Source organism: Vulpes vulpes, chromosome 2, assembly GCF_048418805.1.
Source record: "Vulpes vulpes isolate BD-2025 chromosome 2, VulVul3, whole genome shotgun sequence".
Classification (NCBI taxonomy): Eukaryota; Metazoa; Chordata; class Mammalia; order Carnivora; family Canidae; genus Vulpes; species Vulpes vulpes.
In genome coordinates, this window is record NC_132781.1 from 76322170 (window position 1) to 76340787 (window position 18618).

General features: G+C 37.5%; 1 long non-coding RNA gene across 4 annotated transcripts in view; it reads left to right on the forward strand.

Annotated features, from left to right (window-relative positions):
• The first annotated feature begins 1517 nt into the window (after window positions 1-1517).
• LOC140597889 (uncharacterized) overlaps window positions 1518-18618 on the forward strand; it is a 112324-nt gene continuing 95223 nt past the window's right edge. For 3 of the 4 annotated variants that reach the window (XR_011999886.1, XR_011999883.1, XR_011999885.1), the window contains exons 1-2: window positions 1518-2181; window positions 9621-9692. This is a non-coding gene — a long non-coding RNA (uncharacterized lncRNA). Of the gene's footprint in view, window positions 2182-9620; window positions 9693-13179; window positions 17094-18618 lie in introns of those variants that run through there. The other variant, XR_011999884.1, reaches the window with a different exon arrangement.

Consider the following 18618-nt stretch of genomic DNA (forward strand, 5'->3'; position numbering starts at 1 on the left):
ATAGGAGGAGAACTGATAGCTTTTTCCAGTTCACTGTGTTTCTCTCTAGGGCCCTTCACACTTGGAGGATCTTCCGAAGACAATTTAACTTTTCATAAAGCTTTAAACTTGCTACTCTTTGCTGCCAAGGAAACATAAAAAGGCAACCTTCTACTTTTGTATTTTCTCCCAGTTATGCACATTGCCATCGAGATTCCCTAGAATTCTGGCATAATTCTCTTTTGAGGCCTTTCTCATGGAACAACCTGCGAACACTGTGGAGGACCAGCTCATCATGCGACCACTGCTAGATGACATTCTAAGTACTTAAAAATAACCAAAGTGTATTTAACTTCGTTTCCCATGAAATTGAAAGCAAATGGGTTTATTTTGTTGTTAAGTTGCCCCACCAAATTGATAAGCAATCACTTATAAACTAGCCAAGGAAAAGAACTTCCAGGCTTCCTTTGAGCCTTGAGTACTGTTTATCCTGGAGCCAAAGTGGAGACGCTGGCTTTTACCGCCCACTTCCCTAAAGTTATGCCTATGGCTTTTTATCCCCCATCATTTGAGGGTTTTCCACGAGGGCTCAGGTGCGAGATCCAAACTTCTCCCGTAAAGGAGGTTGTTTAGGGGCAGGTCTGCGGTCCTCTCCGGACCTGGACCTGGGCTTGTGAGGTGGGGACCAGCTCAACCAGGAGCGCAGGCCGAGGGCCTGTCCTAGAGCCGACCCGACCCGCAGCGCAACCTGCAGGCGGGAACTCGTGCTCAAGAGCAGCCCCCGCGTGCCCAGCGACGCTTCTCAAACCTGCACCTAAGGGCACCTCCGTCCTGGTCGCCACCCTGAAGGTCTCCCTCCCTCCCGCCAAATTTCTTTTAGAGTCACATTCTTTTAAGAACGAATGTAAATATTACGTCGACCTCCACAGCTTATCCTTAGGAGTTTGCAGATAAAAATAGAAGTTCGTATCCCCCACCTCCATGCACGCGGTTTCTTTTTTAGCTGCATTATAGCACCTCCTTCCCCAACCCCAGCTAACCCGTGGGCTTCCGTTTTTTTAAAAATTTTTAAATTTTTAAAATTTATTCATTATGAAAGAGAGAGAGAGAGAGACAGGCAGAGGGAGAAGCAGGCTCCCTGCGGGGAACCTGATGTGGGACCCGATGGGGGCCTTGGGATCACGCCCTGAGCTGAAGGCAGATGCTCAACTATGGAGCACCCCCCCCACCCCGGGTGCCCCAAGCTGGATACTTTAACAGCCCACTTTCTTTTTTTTTTTTCGTATATATTTTTTTATTGGAGCTTGATTTATCAATACATAGTGTAACACCCAGAGCTTCCTAACTTAAGGAGCTTGTACGCGGGAAGACCTAAAGCGCTGCCCACTCTGGCCGAGGGGCGGGGCCAGAGGGGCGGGGCCAGAGGGGCGGGGCTAACTCCCGCCCCCTCCGCGAGCCCCGCCCTCATTCCGCCCCCGCAGCCTCGCGGGAGTTAGCGGAGCCCCCCCCCCCTCCCCCCCCCCCAGGGCATCCCCAGAGAGGGCGAGCCCGGGAGGCTCCCGGGGGGCGGCGGCGGGTCCCAAGCCCGCGGCGGCGAGGGGAAGGTCCCTGCTGGCGGGCGGGGTCCTGGCGCTCCCCTGCGGACTGACCCGGTTACTCGAGAAGGTAACGACAGCGTCTCCGGCGTCCGTAAAGGAGGCCGCCTGGGGGCGCTGGTTCCGAAGCCCGCCGGGCCGCGGAGCGCCTTCGCCAGGCCCCGGGGTGAAGCCCGCCCACCCCTGCCCCCCGCGAGTGCTCTCGGTGTCCTGCGCGGGAAGATCGCTGCCTTCTCTCTGCTGAGGACCGTGTCTGTGGCCGCTCACCCATCCCGCCCCCTTCGGCCCGCTGGGACTGCCCGGTCCCGAGGTCTCCAGAACTACGAGATCGAAGAGGAGGAAGAGTCTGCATTCTCTACATTGGCCTTTGGAGGATGCAGGAATCAGAGATTTGGCCCCTGGGACTGATTTTAAGTGTCCCTCCGAGTGTCCCGGGGCGCAGCTTTGTGGAGACTCCGGAGGAGGGCTCTGGTCTTGGGATTGGGGTCCCGCAGCGTGGGTGAGAGAGGGGTTTGCTTTTTTGGTTTTGGTTTTCCTCCTCGGAGCTAGGTGAGGAATCGCATCTAGTGAGGGTCTGCCGCAGAAGCAAATCTCAGCCAATGTTGAGGTAATACCCACTCTTCTGTTATTCAGCTACCCTTTCCTTTTTTTTTTTTTTTTTAAGATTTATTTATTTATTTATTCATAGAGAGAGAAAGACAGAGAGACACAGGCAGAGGGAGAAGCAGGCCCCATGCAGGAGCCCGACGCGGGACTCGATCACCGGTCTCCAGGGTCACGCCCTGGGCTGCAGGCGGCGCTAAACCCCTGAGCCACCCCGGCTGCCCCCTTTCCTTTTTTATTAAAAAAAAAAAAAAAAAAAAAGGAGTTTGTAACTAACGTCCGGTGTTACTTTCAGGGGCACAGTATAGTAATTCAACTATTCTGGACATTCCTTAATGCTCATCAAGATAAGTGTACTCTTAATCTCCTTTATCTAGTTCACTCATAACCTCCTCTTACCTCCCCTCTGGCAATCACCAGTTTGTTTTTAGGAGCCTATTGTTGTCTTCTTTAATTGTTTATTTCATTTTTTTAAAAAAGATTTTATTTTTTTATTCACGAGAGACACAGAGAAAGAGAGAGAGGCAGAGACACAGGCAGAGGGAGAAGCAGGCTCCATGCAGGGAGCCCGCCGCGGGACTCGATCCTGGGTCTCCAGGGTCCCGCCCTGGGCTGCAGGCGGCGCTAAACCGCTGAGCCACCCGGGCTGCCCTAATTGTTTATTTCTTAAATTCCACATATGAGTGAAATCGTATGGTATTTGTCTTTCTCCATCTGACTTACTTCACTTAGCATTATACCCTCTAGGTCCAACCATGTTGTCACAAATGGCAAGATCTCATTATTTTTTATGACTTTAGTATTATTCCTTTGAATAGATAAACCACATCTTTATCCATTCATTTATGGATGAACACTTGAGTTGCTATTGTAAATAATGCTACAGTAAACATAGGGTTACATATAACTTTTGGAATTAGTGATTTTTTTTTTTTTATTTGGGTAAATACCCAATAGTGGGATTACTGGGTCATATGGTAACTCTGTTTTTAAGTTTTTGGTTTTTGAGGAACTTCCATACTATTTTCTACAATAGCTGCACAATTTTCATTCCCACCAACAGTGCACAAGGGTTGTTTTTCCTCCACATCTTTGCCGATGCTCCCCGCTCCCCCGCCCCCATCTTTTTGATTCTTGCCATTATGACAGGTGTGAGGTGATAGCTCAGTGTGGTTTTGCTTTTCATTTCTCTGATGATGTTGATCATCTCTTCATGTGTCTGTTGGCCATCTGTACATATTCTTTGAAAAATGTCTATTCAGTTCTGCCCATTTTTAAAATCAGATTTTTTTGATGTTGAGTTGTGTAAATTCTTTATGTATTTTTGATACTGACTCCTTATCAAGCATATCATCTACAGATATCTTCCCCCATTCAGTAGGTTGCCTTTTGTATTGTTGATGGTTTCCTTTGCTATGTAAAGCTTTTTATTTTGGTGTAGTCCCGATAGTTTATTTTTGCTTTTGTTTCCCTTGCCTGAGGAGATATACCTAGAAAAATGTTTCTATAGCTGACATCAAAGAAATGACTGCCAATGTCTTTTTCTAGAAGTTTTATGGACTCAGACCTCACATTTAGGTCTTTAATCCATTTTGAGTTCATTTTTGGGAATAGTATAAGAAAGTGGTCCAGTTTCATTCTTTTGCTTATAGTTGTCCAGTTATCCCAACACCATTTGTTGAACAGACTTTTTCCTATTGTGTATCCTTGACTCTTTTGTCATGGATTAATAGGCCATATATGTGTGGGTTTACTTCCCGGCTGTCTATTGTGTTCCATTGTTCTATGTGTTTATTTTTGTGCCATTACCATACTGTTTTGATTACTATAGCTATGTAGTATATTTTGAAATCTGGGATTGTAATACCTTCAGCTTCATTCTTTCTAAAGATTGCTTTGGCTACTCAGGGTCTTTGTAGTTCCAATCAAATTTTAGTATTATTTGCTCTGGTTCTATGAAAATGCTGTTGGTATTCTGATAGGGGTTTCATTAAATCTATAGATTGTTTTGAGTAGTATGGACATTTTAACATGTTCTCCTGATACATTCATTTGTATCATCCTCAATTTCTTTCATTAATATTTGATAGTTTGAAAAAAATATTTGATAGTTTGTGGAGTATAGCCTCATTGGCTAAGTTTATTCCTAGATATTTTGTTCTTTTGGGGAAAATTGTAAATGGGATTGTTTTCTTAATTTTTTTCTGCTACTTTCTGCTATATTAGTGTGTAGAAATGCAACAGGTTTCTGTATATTAGTTTTGTGTCCTGTGACTTTATTGAATTTATCAGTTCTAGTAGTTTTTTGGTGGAGTCTTTAGGGTTTTCTATATATAGCATTATGTCATCTGCAAATAGTGACAGTTTTGCTTATTTCTTACCAACTTTGATGCCATTTATTTCTTTATCCTGTCTGGTTTCTATAGCTAGGATTTCCAGTATTATGTTGAATAAAAGTGATGAGAGTAGATATCCTTGTCTTTTTCCTGTTCTTAAGGAAAACTCCCTGTTGTTCACACCCATCCCTATTCTTTAATGACAAACACAAAAAAGGTTACCCTTACTTGATTTTGAACTTTGAGAAAATGTCAGATAAAAATGATGTGCACATTTATCTAGGCAGTCACCTGGATGTGGAATCTTTAGATTGCCCTTAACTAATGTTTGAATAGAAGTCTCAGTTGTGGATACCTTACAGCACTTGGGCAATGAGACACCTGATATAGGTACTTCTGAGGACACAATAGTAGCATAACATTTATTGAGCATTTACTATGTGCTATGTGTAATTCTAAGTGAATTATATTTATTATGTAATATAAAATGCTATTCTGAATGCTTTCATCCATTATTACTAAGTTTTGACAAGCATATAAAAGAGCTGCTATCATTAGTCCCACTTTATGGAGGAAAACTGAAACAATTTTTCAGGTAGGTCGGTACCTCCATTTTCCAGGTGCTATGAGTATTGGCTGCCAACAGCTCACAGCTGTACCTTCTCTCAAGAATTGCCTCTTGATGAAGCTGCCCTGCCAAGAAATGCCCAGGAGGGTGAATCCCAAGACTCCCAGGTGTGGCCTGTAGTGAAAGGATGACAGATATTGGGGTACCTCCTGCCTTAAAGAGGAACCCTTTTGCCATGTCATTTCTGCTCTGTAGCAACCAGTGGATCAAGCTGGGGTGGACTGCAGCTGGACCCACATCTTTCCCTTGCTTCTTTCCTTTTCCTCATCCTGTTTACTTCACTTACAGTTTATACCTGAGAACCTCAAATCATTTGCAAAAAATCCTCATCTCAAGCTCTGTTTCTGTGAAACCCAGCCTATACAACTACTCTGCTACATTGGGTTGTGAGGTTTTCATAGTTTTATTCCTTATTCAGTAGACATATGTATTTCTATGAGAAGACAGACAATCCACTGTTTCAAATATGTGTCAGATGGCTTTCTCTTTTTATTAACATAATGAAATATATTACAGGAGCTTTGCTGCTAATCTAGTGCTTTACTGTGTAAAGAAAATGATAGAATGACTTCTCTTCTTGGTCACTCCTGACTGTGGGAGATACACCTTTCCATCGTAACCCTTCAGCCCAAGATTGCTACCTTGTGGTGTAGCTCAGACATGGTTAGGATATTCGGAGGCACTGCCAAAAGCTCTGGCAAAAGCAACTCAGAGGGAACACAATGAGAGCAATAGTTTTATATGATCTGGCATTCAAAACATAGTTTTGTCAGCTTTGCTTTATGCTCCTGCTCAGCCTCTATAAATCTCTTTCATCAGTGTCTTGAGATCCTAGCCAGACCGGGTTCACAGGTATCTTTCTCCTCTCACTCTTTGGTACTTTTTGGAGGATTCTTAGGGCACAACACTGATGGCTTAGCTTCATCTGGCCCTTGATCTCAATGGTCTAGATCCTCTCTGCCCAATAGAAATATAATACAAGCCACAAATGTGAGCCACTTATATAATTTTAAATTTTCTAGTAGCCACATTGAAAAAGGGGAGAAAAAAAGGTGAAATTATTTTTAATAATGAATTTTCAGCCCATATCTCTAAAACGTGATCATTTCAACAGGTAATCTATATGAAAATTATTGATGAGATATTTTACATTCTGTTTCATACTAAGTCTTTGAAGTCCAGTGGGTATTTTACACTTCTAGCACACCTCAATTTGTACTAGCCCTATTTACATTTTGGACAGTGCCAGTCCAGATATAGCATCATGGCTTGCATCCAAAATTAATTAAGTGTTCTGGGGATTAGAGGAGGAATATTATTTTTATTCTGGACACACTGAGTTTGGGTAAGCATTCCTGTGGACAGTGACAGTAGGCTTTTGGAAATGCAGTTCTAGAGCAGCAAGACAGCATTTTCCAACTTAATTTGTCAGAGCAACATATAACTGCCTTTATAGTAGGCTACCCATTTCCCCTTGTTTTTTGAATCCATACCTTAGAGTTCTTTCCCAGACCTAACTTGCACATGAACCTGTATATGATCTACTCCAATTTATCTCCATGTTAGATTGTTTTCTTATACATGTACTCTATACTTACTTATTTTTTTTTTTAAATATTTGTATTGTCTCCCCTTTGGGTACATTGAAAAGAGTTGAGCAGAAGAATGAGCATTGTTTTACTTGAACATAAAGAATCATTCAGCTAATGAACTAGTATGCTCATTCAGCATGAGCAATCATTCTAAATATAATTTGGTTAGTATTTTTTATCTATTTTAATAGCTATGTGGTTTTAAGAATAGCAAAATCTGTAATATCTTAAAAAATTTTTTTCTAATATAAAAGTGATGACTAGTAATGTTATCTCCTTCACAAAAGTGTGTTTTTTTGTTTTGTGTTTTGTTTTTATGGTGGCAATACTCAGTGTTTCAAGGATATGGGGAAATGGACACTTTCATCCATTGCTGGTAGAAATGTAAATTTCTTCAGGGATTATGGAGGGCAATTTGACAATGTATATACAATTCAAAATGTGCATACCTTTGTCTCTGCAGTTCTAGTTTTAGAAATTTACCCCATGAGAGTAATTGGATTAGTGCACAAATTCGTATGTGCAGGAGTGCTGATCCTATTATAACTTATAATTTTTAAAGGAAACAACATAATTTCAACAGCTATTTATTGGGTGCCTACCTCTGCTGGGCATTGTAGTAGGTACGGGCTATAGTAATTAATCAGATATAGTTAGTCCCTGCCTTCATGTAGTTTATGGTATAGGAAAGAAGACAGCCAATTAAACATTCATTAGCATTAGCATTCCAGTGCTAATGGTATGCACTGTGGTTGAAATGCATATAAAGGGAACTGAATGCAGACATGGTGAAGCAATGAATAAGGGTTAAGTGGACTTTCATTAGATTTTCACTTTTAAATGTAAACATATGACTTATATAATCAGAAAATTGTAGCTTTTTAAAAATTGGAAATAAGATAATACAAGTTAAGTGTAGGAAATTTGGCAGTTACAGAAAGGTTATAAAGAAGAAAATAAAAATGACTACAAATTCCATCCCTAAGATGACAGATGGTCAGTTGTAACAATTTGGTATATATCCCTCCATTATTTTTTTCTTTTTCGATTTTATTTATTTATTTGACACAGAGAAAGAGAGTGAACACAAGAGAGGGAGCAGGAGAGGGAAAAGCAGGCTCCCCGCTGAGCAGGGAGCCCAATGCTGGCCTCTATCCCAGGAATCTAGGATGATGATCCAAGCAGAAGGCAGATGTTTAACCCACTGAGCCGCCCAGGTACCCCTCCCTCCATTTTTTATATGCATATGAATGTATTGGCTCTTTTCACAGTGATACATGTTTCATAGATCTGTTTGAAATTTTAATATATTTAATATTGAAAATAATTTGAGCTTACTGCTCATATATATATTCTATCATAAAGTGAAATTTAATTGTGAAAATTACAGTTTATTATGCTTCAGAGAGCTAAATTCCTATATTTAGCTACTGTGTATTTGGGGAATATGTGTGGCATCAAATAATTCACTTTTCTTTGTTCTTAAAAAAATTTGATGCAATTAAATTATTAATCATATCAATAATATTTTTCTTCTGGTTGCTGGCATTCATTTGAGATTATAGGGTCAAACTGGTTAAAAGTTCATTTTTCATGAGCTCATGTGAATAACATCCCATTAGAACTGTGCCAGCCAAGATGGGAGTGTTAATTAGCTTTACATTATATGATGTAATTCCCAATGTCAGCAGGAGGTATGGTGGAGCAAAGTTACCTGACTTAATTATTATGTATTGTATCATCTTTGCTATATTGCTTTGTACACTATGGTGCTGCTGTCATTGATTCTTTTTTTTTTTTAAAGCTGCTAAAAACCAGAATTAAGTCAGCAAATTCTGTATGTCTTTCATAGGTATGTTAAATAACCAAGAGAGTCTCTTGCTTATATAGGAAGCCTAAAGATATAAACTTTCATGAGTTAATACATGTAAAATGTTTGGAATAGTGCCTGAAACATACTAAGTGCTCAATAAATTATTATTATTATTATTATTACTACTACTGTTAATAGCAAAGAAGTTAACAGAATAAGTCTTGGAGTATGTTAGATCTATGTTCAGATTCTTATCATTGAGTATGGAGTGTGAAGAGTAAACTGATATCAAGATAATAGAGGGTGATCATACTTTTTATGTTGATGCCCAAGACCTGGAATAAAATGTTAAAGAAACATAGTCTAGGGCAGCCCCGGTGGCGCAGTGGTTTGGCGCCGCCTGCAGCCTGGGGTGTGATCCTGGACACCAGGGATCCCACATCAGGCTCCCTGCATGGAGCCTGCGTCTCCCTCTGCCTGTGTCCTCTGCCTCTCAGTCTCTCTCTCTCTCTCTCTCTCTCTCTCTGAATAAAATAAATAAATCTTTAAAAAAAATAAACAGAATCTATTGGGTATATAAACTCAACTGAACTGAGTTGCATTTTACCTTAGAGCATAGCCCTTAGTCTGTAACACTATTTTGAAACTGAATTCCCTAGATGAAAAGGACTACTGAAGCTCTTGAATAGGTTTATGAAGTCTTTTTGATGATTGTGATCTCTAACTGAGTTGACATGAGATTGAACTAGATTTATGGGGTGACTCATATTCATAACTCAAGAAATAGCTTTTCATCATGTAAACAATTCTCAACTTGTATAATGATTTTATTATCTTAGTTATAAGCGAACTTGTCTATCTGTAACATCACCAGTGAATTCCATACTTGGCACTTCAATTGTTTTAAGTAAATCTATTTCTTAAAGTTATTTCAGCAAAGTTTATGTGTAAAGTTAAAATTACATGAAAATAACATGTTCCCTAAGGCTATAAATCCTGTCCAAATTTTTAGAAGAAATTGTGTATTTGGGTACAGGAAGAATGCATTCAATGTAAATACACTTTGTTTTACAGAGCAAAGATTTCAAAAAGCTGAAAGTACTGATGTTCATTCAACCCAAAGAAGCCAAGAAAAATCTCATAGAGGTAAAGAAATAAAAAAGATTTTTTTCTGATATATGATTATTCCAATATATGAAACATATTATTCTAATATATCATCATTATGCTTTTCTGTCATTTTAAACAAATACAGGTTAGCACTATAAAAGCATAATGCCAAATTATTTTTCTTATATTTCTATGCTCCTAATCCTTGTCTTGATTTTTGGATTTTAGGAAACAAAATGGGATTAAATAAAGAGGGTTGGAATATTTATATTTTCTTTTGGTTTGGTGAAGCTGTTCTTTTCTTTCATTTATTTTATCCATTGATTAAAGAAATATTTATCTTTGGGGTAATACTATGTGTCACATTTGAGGTATGTATTTGAGATCATTGATTTTGAATAAAAATAAATTTATTTAAGCCTATTAAAATGTTTTCTGTAATTTTAACTTACTAATCTTTGAACAAACTTCAGTGATCTGTTATATAGATATGTATTTCTGCCTCTGAGAGAGTAGGTGGACCTTCTCTGCTTCTATTAAAATTTTAATATACTTAGGTAAATTGAATTTACATTTGTCATTTTTTTAGCCTTTAAAGGATGTTTTGTAAACCACCTATAAAGTAAAAAGAGGTATTGATTTTTAAACATTTTAAGATTATGAAGCATTTCAGAGTATCCTAAAAAATAAAGTGCTGTATTATAAGTATTCATCATCTTTGGCATCAGATGGTTCTAAACGTCAATATTTTCTGTGCTTGTCAAATTGTCTTGAATCCACCTATGCCGTTTTAGCTTGGGAGAATCTAACCCTAGTAAATATCACAGCCATGGAAGTTCTTCTTACTAAGAGCTGAAATTCTTGTGTGGGTACAGATAGTTCTCAACAGTGAATTTATAACTTGGAAAAAGTAGTATAAACAAACATGATGGAGGTTAAATTTATCTTTCTCATGGAAACTATTTTAAGTAGAGAATTATGTTCCTGAAGGTATAAAAATAGATGTATTTACTCAACTCTTTATGAATCATAGACATACTATGAAGTATATAGTTTCTTGACTATGCATAAGGCAATAAAGATGGTAATAAATTACCAAGCACTTGTAATGTCCTGGCAGACATCACCAGAAAAGGTATTCCAGGGTAAACAAGTGCTGAGGGGATTAGAGGATTCTGATGGCAGGATGGCTTTCTAGGGTCAAGAGCTGAGAGCAGGGCATCTTATCCGGTAAGTAGCACCCTGGCTTCTAATTATTGTCACCCCATGAACCCTTTGTGGGTTTTTTTTTTTTGCCTATTAACAGAAGTCATTTATTAATAGTTACTTTATCTCCCTGCTTTTACAAATAAAAAAGATGTCTGTCAATCAGCACTTTGGTTCATGCTGAGTTGCCATGATTCCAGCTATAGCAAATGAAAGTTTATTATTCTGGGCAGCTTTATTACAGGTAAATTAATGTACTCATTGATTTTTTGGAAATATTCAAAGTTCAAAAATTCCTGCTCACCCCTCGACCTCATTTAATTCTTTATGTAGTCCTAGAAGTGACACTTTGGAAATCCCTGTTCTAGATGTTGTCAAAAAGAGACTAGTAGGGATGTATAGTTTGTATGTAATCAGGTAGGAATAATTCAGGGAATAAAAGGACTGTAAACCAGATAATATCCCCTGCATTGTCCTAAAGATAGTTGTGTACCTGAATGCTACATGCATTTTAGGTAAGGAGAAATTGCTGAGGTGAACATAACTGCATTCTTTATGCTTTAAGCATCTTTTTACAAAGTGCCAATTACCAACTTCCATTTGCTTCATCCCACCTCAGTCATCCACCCACCAGTGCTAATCTATATCCATGATACAGGGGCTAGGAGGAGGAAGCGATTGATTCTTCTTTGTGTACTCTGGGGTCTGCAGCTGGTTGTGTAGGGCCATCTCATAGAGCAACAATGAGACAGATAACCCAACCAAATTCCTGGGAGATTTTAGTTTGGGCAACTTATATGTTCAAACTGCACAGGTGAGTTACAACTGGTTAATACCGATATGTTTTTATTTTTAGTTTAAGTCATCTGGGAGTGAGACCCACTGATTTCAAGTACTGAGTTTTACCTGAAGCTAAAAAAAATTAAACTTTTTATTTTGATAATTTTAGATTTACAGAAGAGTTTTAGAGATGCTACTGATAGTTCCTATATACTCTCTACCCAGCTACCTGTTAACTACATGTTAACATTTCATGTAGTCATGGTACAGTGATCAAAACTAGGAAATTAATTTTGTTTCAACAAATGCAATTAACTACAGAATATTTGTATTTCTGTTATTTCAGTGGTATTTCAGGCTTTTTTTCTGTTCCACAATTCAGGTCAGAATACCACACTGCCTATAGTTGTCACATCTCCTTATTCTCCTTCAATCTGTGACAGCTCCTGAGATTTTTTTGTCTTTAATTACTTTTGAAGAGTACTGGTTAGATGTATTGTAGTGTGTTCTTCAGGTTGGGTTTGCTTTTTTTTTTTTTTTTACATGGTAAGACTGAGGTTGCAGATTTGGGGTAAATATAATCAATATATCTTATTAATGGTGATCTTAGCCTTTATCACTTGGCATAGGTTGTGTGGCCAGGTATCTCCACTGTAAAGTTTCAATTTTCCTCTTTCCATACTTGGTTCTTTGGGGTAAGTTGCCAAGTCTAGACCACTGGAGTTAAGTCCAGTCTAGGGGATCTACGACCCATTTCCTAGAGGGAGTATTTAAGAAATTGGAGACATATGTTAAAAGCACCACAGTTATTAATAAATACTTGATGAGAGATATTATGAGGCCATGTGGATACCCTGTTTCTCTCTAAAGTTTCACTTACAAATTTTAGTATTCATCAGTGGATGTTGCCTGTAGCAATTATTACTTTGGTACTGTGAAAACAAATAATGGAAACCTCATTAAAGATGGAGTCCAAAAATCCTGAAGGGGAAGCTCTCACACACTATCACTCAGACCATAAGGAGGAAACTTAGATATGTAAATACCCCAGTACAAGGAAGAGTTTCACCTTGTCCAGCAACAACCCAGCCATTGAGAAACTGCCACACTCTGCTGTTGAAAGGTGTTGCTACCCTGATTCCTTTGAAAACAGCCCCTTCTAGCTTCTTCCTTTCCTCCATAAAAGCAGACCCCCCTCTTCTGTTCTCTGGACTTGCCTATCATTCTCCATAGTTTGCTTGTCCTGCACTACGATTCTCTGCTATTCTTGAATAAACTCATTTTGCTAGTGTAATGACTGGCTGTTTTTTTATTTATTGGTTTGTTTTTTTAAAGCCAACAGCTAATGATGATGTTCCATTTCCCCCTTTCTTCCTGTAATTTAATTCTTTTGTAGGAAGAATTGCCTCTTTTCATTTATTCACTCACTTGTATATTTGTATCAGTATAGTCTCATGGATATTTATTGACTTTTGGATATTTATTTATTTATTTATCTATTTTTTAAAAATATTATTTATTTATTTATTCATGATAGACACAGAGAGAGGAGAGAGAGGCAGAGACACAGGCAGAGGGAGAAGCAGGCTCTATGCTGGGAGCCCGACGTGGGACTCGATCCTGGGACTCCGGGATCGCGCCCTGTGCCAAAGGCAGGCGCCAAACCGCTGAGCCACCCAGGGATCCCCCAGGATATTTATTTTATTTTTTGGGTTATAATTATTATCATTGTTGATTGCATTGTTCAAATTATCCCAGGTCTGACCATCAGGTGCTCCTAAGAGTTGGTTCCTGTGTCACTTCAAGGAACCCATATCTTGTTTTCTTTTTAAGCACTAACTTACTTTCTGGCACTCTAAGATGCTTCTCCTGGCTTTTCTCTTGTGTTTTCTGTGCTCTAACCCAAGAATCCATAATTTTTTAAAGAATCGTGGATCCTTTGATTGGAGAATGATATTTAGAAACCCGAATCTGGCCTTTCGGTGTTCTTGTTGCAACTAGAGAGTCATTATTTCTAGACCCTCTCAGTGTGTAGAGCTAGCATATGTTTGTATGTATTTTAACCCTGTATCTATTTCTTTATATATTCATCTGTATATATATTAAAATAAACATTAGTTCATACTGGTATCTTTAATTCCAGACTGTTACCACAGGGTTTATTCTGGCATTCCCCTTTGCTTGTTTGTAATTTCTTTCTTTCATAGATACAAACCTGGCTGTCATTGTCTGCAATATATTTATTTACTTGCTCAATTCTAATATGTGTGGAAAGTAGTTTTAGAATTGCTAAACTGGACCTGTATGAGATACATATTTACCAACTAGAGTGCAGTGTTTTGTTTTTAGCCTTCTGTCTTTTTTTTTTTTAAATTTATTTTCTATTAGCCTTCTGTCTTTAGTCTTATAGTATCAAAATTCTATTCTACAAAGGTATTTATCCATGAAATCAGGGATCAGCAGGTGAGTGGATAAACAAACTGATAGATATATACAACTAGGCAATAAAAAGAAACCATTGATTCATGTGAGACAGGGAGATCTTAAATGAATTTTGCTTAGTCAGACATAAGAAACAATGTATTGTGTGATTCTATTTATATGATATTTTGGAAGGCAAAACTGTAAGGAAAGAAAACAAATCAGTGGTTGCTAGAATTGAAAGTTGGAGAATGGGTTACCTAGGAGTGGAATTGCTGGATCATATGATAATTTTATAGTTTTTTTAGTAACTGCCTAAACCGTTTTCCACAGCAGCTGCACCATTTTACATTCCTACCAACAATGCCCAAGGGTTCCAGTTCCAATTTCTTCATGTCCTCTCCAATACTTGTTGTTTTTGCTTCTTTACTTTTTTAAATTATAGCCATCCTAGTAGGTATGATGTAGTAGCTCATTGTGGTTTTTATTTGCATTTCCCAAGTGACTAAGAATGCTAAGCATCTTTTCATGTACTTATTGGTCAATTGTGTATCTTCTTTGGAGAAATATCTATTTAAGACCTTCACCTATTTTTTTTTTCCTTCACCTATTTTTGAATTAGCTTGTCTTTTGTTACTGAGTTGTAGGAATTCTTTATGTACTCTAGATATTAAATTCTTGTTAGATATATAATTTGCAATTTTGCCTCATTCTGTATGTTATTTTCCTTTCATTTTCTTGATAATATCCTTTGATACAAAAAAGTTTTTAATTTTGATGAAGCCAAATTTATTTATTTTTTTGCTGCTTGTGCTTTTGGTGTTCTATCTAATAATCTATTACCACACCCAGGGTTTAGCCCTATGTTTTCTGGTTTAATAGCATTTAGGTCTTATATTTAGGTCATTGATCCATTTTGAGTTAATCTTTCTATATGGTATGAGGTGATATGGGCATATCTTTATTTTTAGACCTTTGAAAATGCAAACATTTTAAAGATTTAGGAGTCACATTATAGTTTTTTCTTAAAAAGAGCAGACAGAAGCAACATTAACCTATATTAAAACTTAATATTTTGGAAGAGGGAAAAAGACATGTTTGAATTTCTCACTGTTAATATCTTTCAATGAAAGACTCCCAGGCATTATCAGATTTAATTTTTTTCTGGCCTGTGATTTATTCTGATTGCTTTGCTGAGCAAGCTAGGTTCTGATGAGTTCCTTACCAGTTTCATCACAGAGGTAGGGAGCCTAACAGCATGGATTTTCATGAGTATTTGGGAAGACCACTTCCTCACTATCAATGTCTCCTTCTCCTTCTCTTCCACAGGAGAAGTTTTGCTCTATTAGGATCATGCCAAATTCTCATGAATACAGATAAGGAAGATTTTTTTTTTAAAGATTTATTTATTTACTATTTTAGAGAGTGGGGAGGTGTAGAGGGAGAGAGAGAATCTCAGACTCCCCACTGAGCTCAGAGCCTGTCATGGCGCTTGATCCCACTATCCTGAGATCATAACCTGAGTTGAAATCAAGAGTCAGATGTTTAACTGACTGAACCACCCAGATGCCCCCCACATAAGGAAGATTATAACTGCCAACGTCTACCACATAAAAAAATGGCTACACTTTGGAGAACACATGAAATCAACTCTAGTTTTTGTTATCAGAGGCTTTGCAGGGATCTGAGCTAATACAGACCCTCATAATCATTTTCTTTTAACTCTTCTCTAAGCTATTATTTGTTTCTTTTCTTTTTTTTTTTTAAGACTCAACTATATCTAAAGAAGAATAGGTCATTTCGTAGTTTGCAAAATGAAGTGCAGCTCCAACTTTGCCAGACAACATTCTATCAAGAGAAGTGATGCAAAAATGTTTTATCTAGGACTGCTAAGAAAAACAGTGGCAGATAGTATGTAGAGTTTAACAATACTTAAAGACAAAAGACATGTTACAAATTCAATATTGACCAAGAGAAATATGTAGTAGTTTGGGATTTGTACTTGGAACTCTGTAATGTAATGATGAATTTTCAAACCACAAAAGGAGACTAAAACTGAAAACAGGATGAAGCCCAAAATGTATTCTAAGCAAGATAACAAAACAATAAAAAAATGACTGGACCACTATAACAGTCCTCTTATTTATCTAGAATGAGAAAAACATGCAAAATGTATTAAGTAAAGTACTCTAAATTTTGTGATAAAAATCTGAAGTTGACACACAATTTGAGGCTGTCCAGTCTTTTGAACTTGACTGCATTTTGAAATGGTTACATTTTTGTTGTCCCCAATAATGTAAACCCAACCATCATAATGAGGAATATAAAACCAAACCAAAACAATAAAACAAAAACCTACCTTTTCCAGTCCCTTTCCTCACCTTTCTTGTAGGGTCTGGATACATGATTTAGATTCTGACAGATGTATTTTCATGAAATTAATATATATGGGGGAAAAGGTAGGACATGGGGCATCCATTTTGGTGCTGCAGGAATTGGCAAAAACCACATGATTCTTTGTTCAGATGTGGTGGCTCCAATTTCCTGACTGTGGTGGCAACAGTATGTTTCTGGGGTCTGTTTAGCATCTTCACCAAGTTGTTCCTGGAAGCTTGGCCAGAAACTATTTCACTAACCTTTCCAAAGATTCTGTAAACTATCTGATAGCTGTAGTAAATCCTTTCTTTCTTAAACCACTCAGAGTGGATTCTGTTGTCTGCAACCCAGGACCCTATTTAATATAAGATCCACTGTGTATGTGAGTCTTTCTTGGAAAAAGTTAAATAATGTCGCATTAACGAAAAGTCTCACTTTATAAATCCTGAATATTTAGAATGGAAAGTCACTTTTATTAAGTACCAGTTCTCTTTCTCTCTGTCTCTCAAGTACATGTATAAATAAATAAAATCTTTCACCAGTTCAATGAATATTGATATTAATATTTATTCAAATTTACCATTTTAAATGGAGAATAAAACAAAAATCCATGTATCTAAGACTAGTTAATGATGCACATAGATTCTTCTTATAGTGCAATATACAATATACATATATGGCCATATGTATATTTTTATAAACATTTTGATTTCCAAATGTGAAAGTATTAAATCTTTCTTTTTGTATTTCTAACAAAAATACTCTAATTTTTGTATTTGTTGAGTTAGAGCAATTGTTCATATAGGCCTAACAAGACAAAAATTCTTAAGGAAGATGATGATTCCAATAAAATTGTAAATATTCACATATGCTTCAAGTATATGCTCTGGAAGTATAAAATTAAATGTTTTAGCATGAGAAACCTATTTAGTATTGGCATTCTTTCACATCACTCAACCAGGCTATTGAAGAATCATTCTGGAGTTACTGTATAATATAAAAGTAGAGTACAGACCCATGTGAATATTTTATAGTTTATTGTATGGGTGGGTATTCTTAAATTTTAATGCTGCAAAAGAAATAGGTAGCCCTGGAATCCTTGTGTCAATGAGATATAGAGGAGGTTGGTGATCCAATTAGTATAATGGGCATCTGGCAGCCAAATGATGCACTTCAAAACCTGGCTGAGAAAGACTGGCCCTCATCCACACTTTCATAATATAAAGGGTAGAGAGAAAACAGGATGTGGAATCCTCTTGTTCTTTCTGTGCTGCTTTAAATCCAATAGAGTCCTTGAAAACCAGATGTTTTCTATTATAATGCTTGTCATCCATATATTACTTCTCCATTCCACATGACTTCTCCTTCCTTTTTCATACTTATACTTGGCTTTACTTTCATGATTCCATGGTGGTCATGTTGACTATTTTCCTATTCTTAGTGAATAGAAACCACCATTATCTTAAGGATATTTCTATGATATGGCAGTTACTTCAGCAATTTTTAATCATTTTTCCAATCTGCAGATGCAAGTAGTGGTTTTTCAAATTGTTATCTATTAACATAAACACTAGAAAACCAGGAGTCTTCACATTTTAATCTTGTGGTTTTCTTTCCAAAGACAGTGAAATATATAACATGGTAAAATTTCCTCGCATTTTCTTCCTCTGGAACTAGAATCGTAATTCTTTAAATAAACATGTAACCTTACATTAAAATTTTATTCATTTGTATCATTATGCCCTTTATGTTGGATACAATCAGATATGAGCCTCTTGCGCTCCTATGGGTCTTGCTGAATGTGCCATAATCCCAAGGTTTTGGCTGTTCTTTAACCTGGGCCACTTCTCAGGATTGATTACATAGCTGGCAATCCTGAGAAGATAATACATTGTAGTTTTTGTATTACACCTGGTCTTCTTTCAGACAAACATACTTGCTTACTGCTTGTTATAAAAGCAGCAGATTCCCTAAGCTTAGGTTCTCCTCTGTGAACCACCCCTCTGCATATGCAGACTCCATTAGGCCCTCCACATTTCCCTGTGGGACTTGGGCACTGGTACAACTATATTGCTACTCCTGTTATTCCTTTTGCTGTAACTAGTAACATCCTTTGTCTCTGACTCAAGAGTCTCATATCTTCTGTCAGCATCCATAAAACTGGCAGGCTTACTTAGTT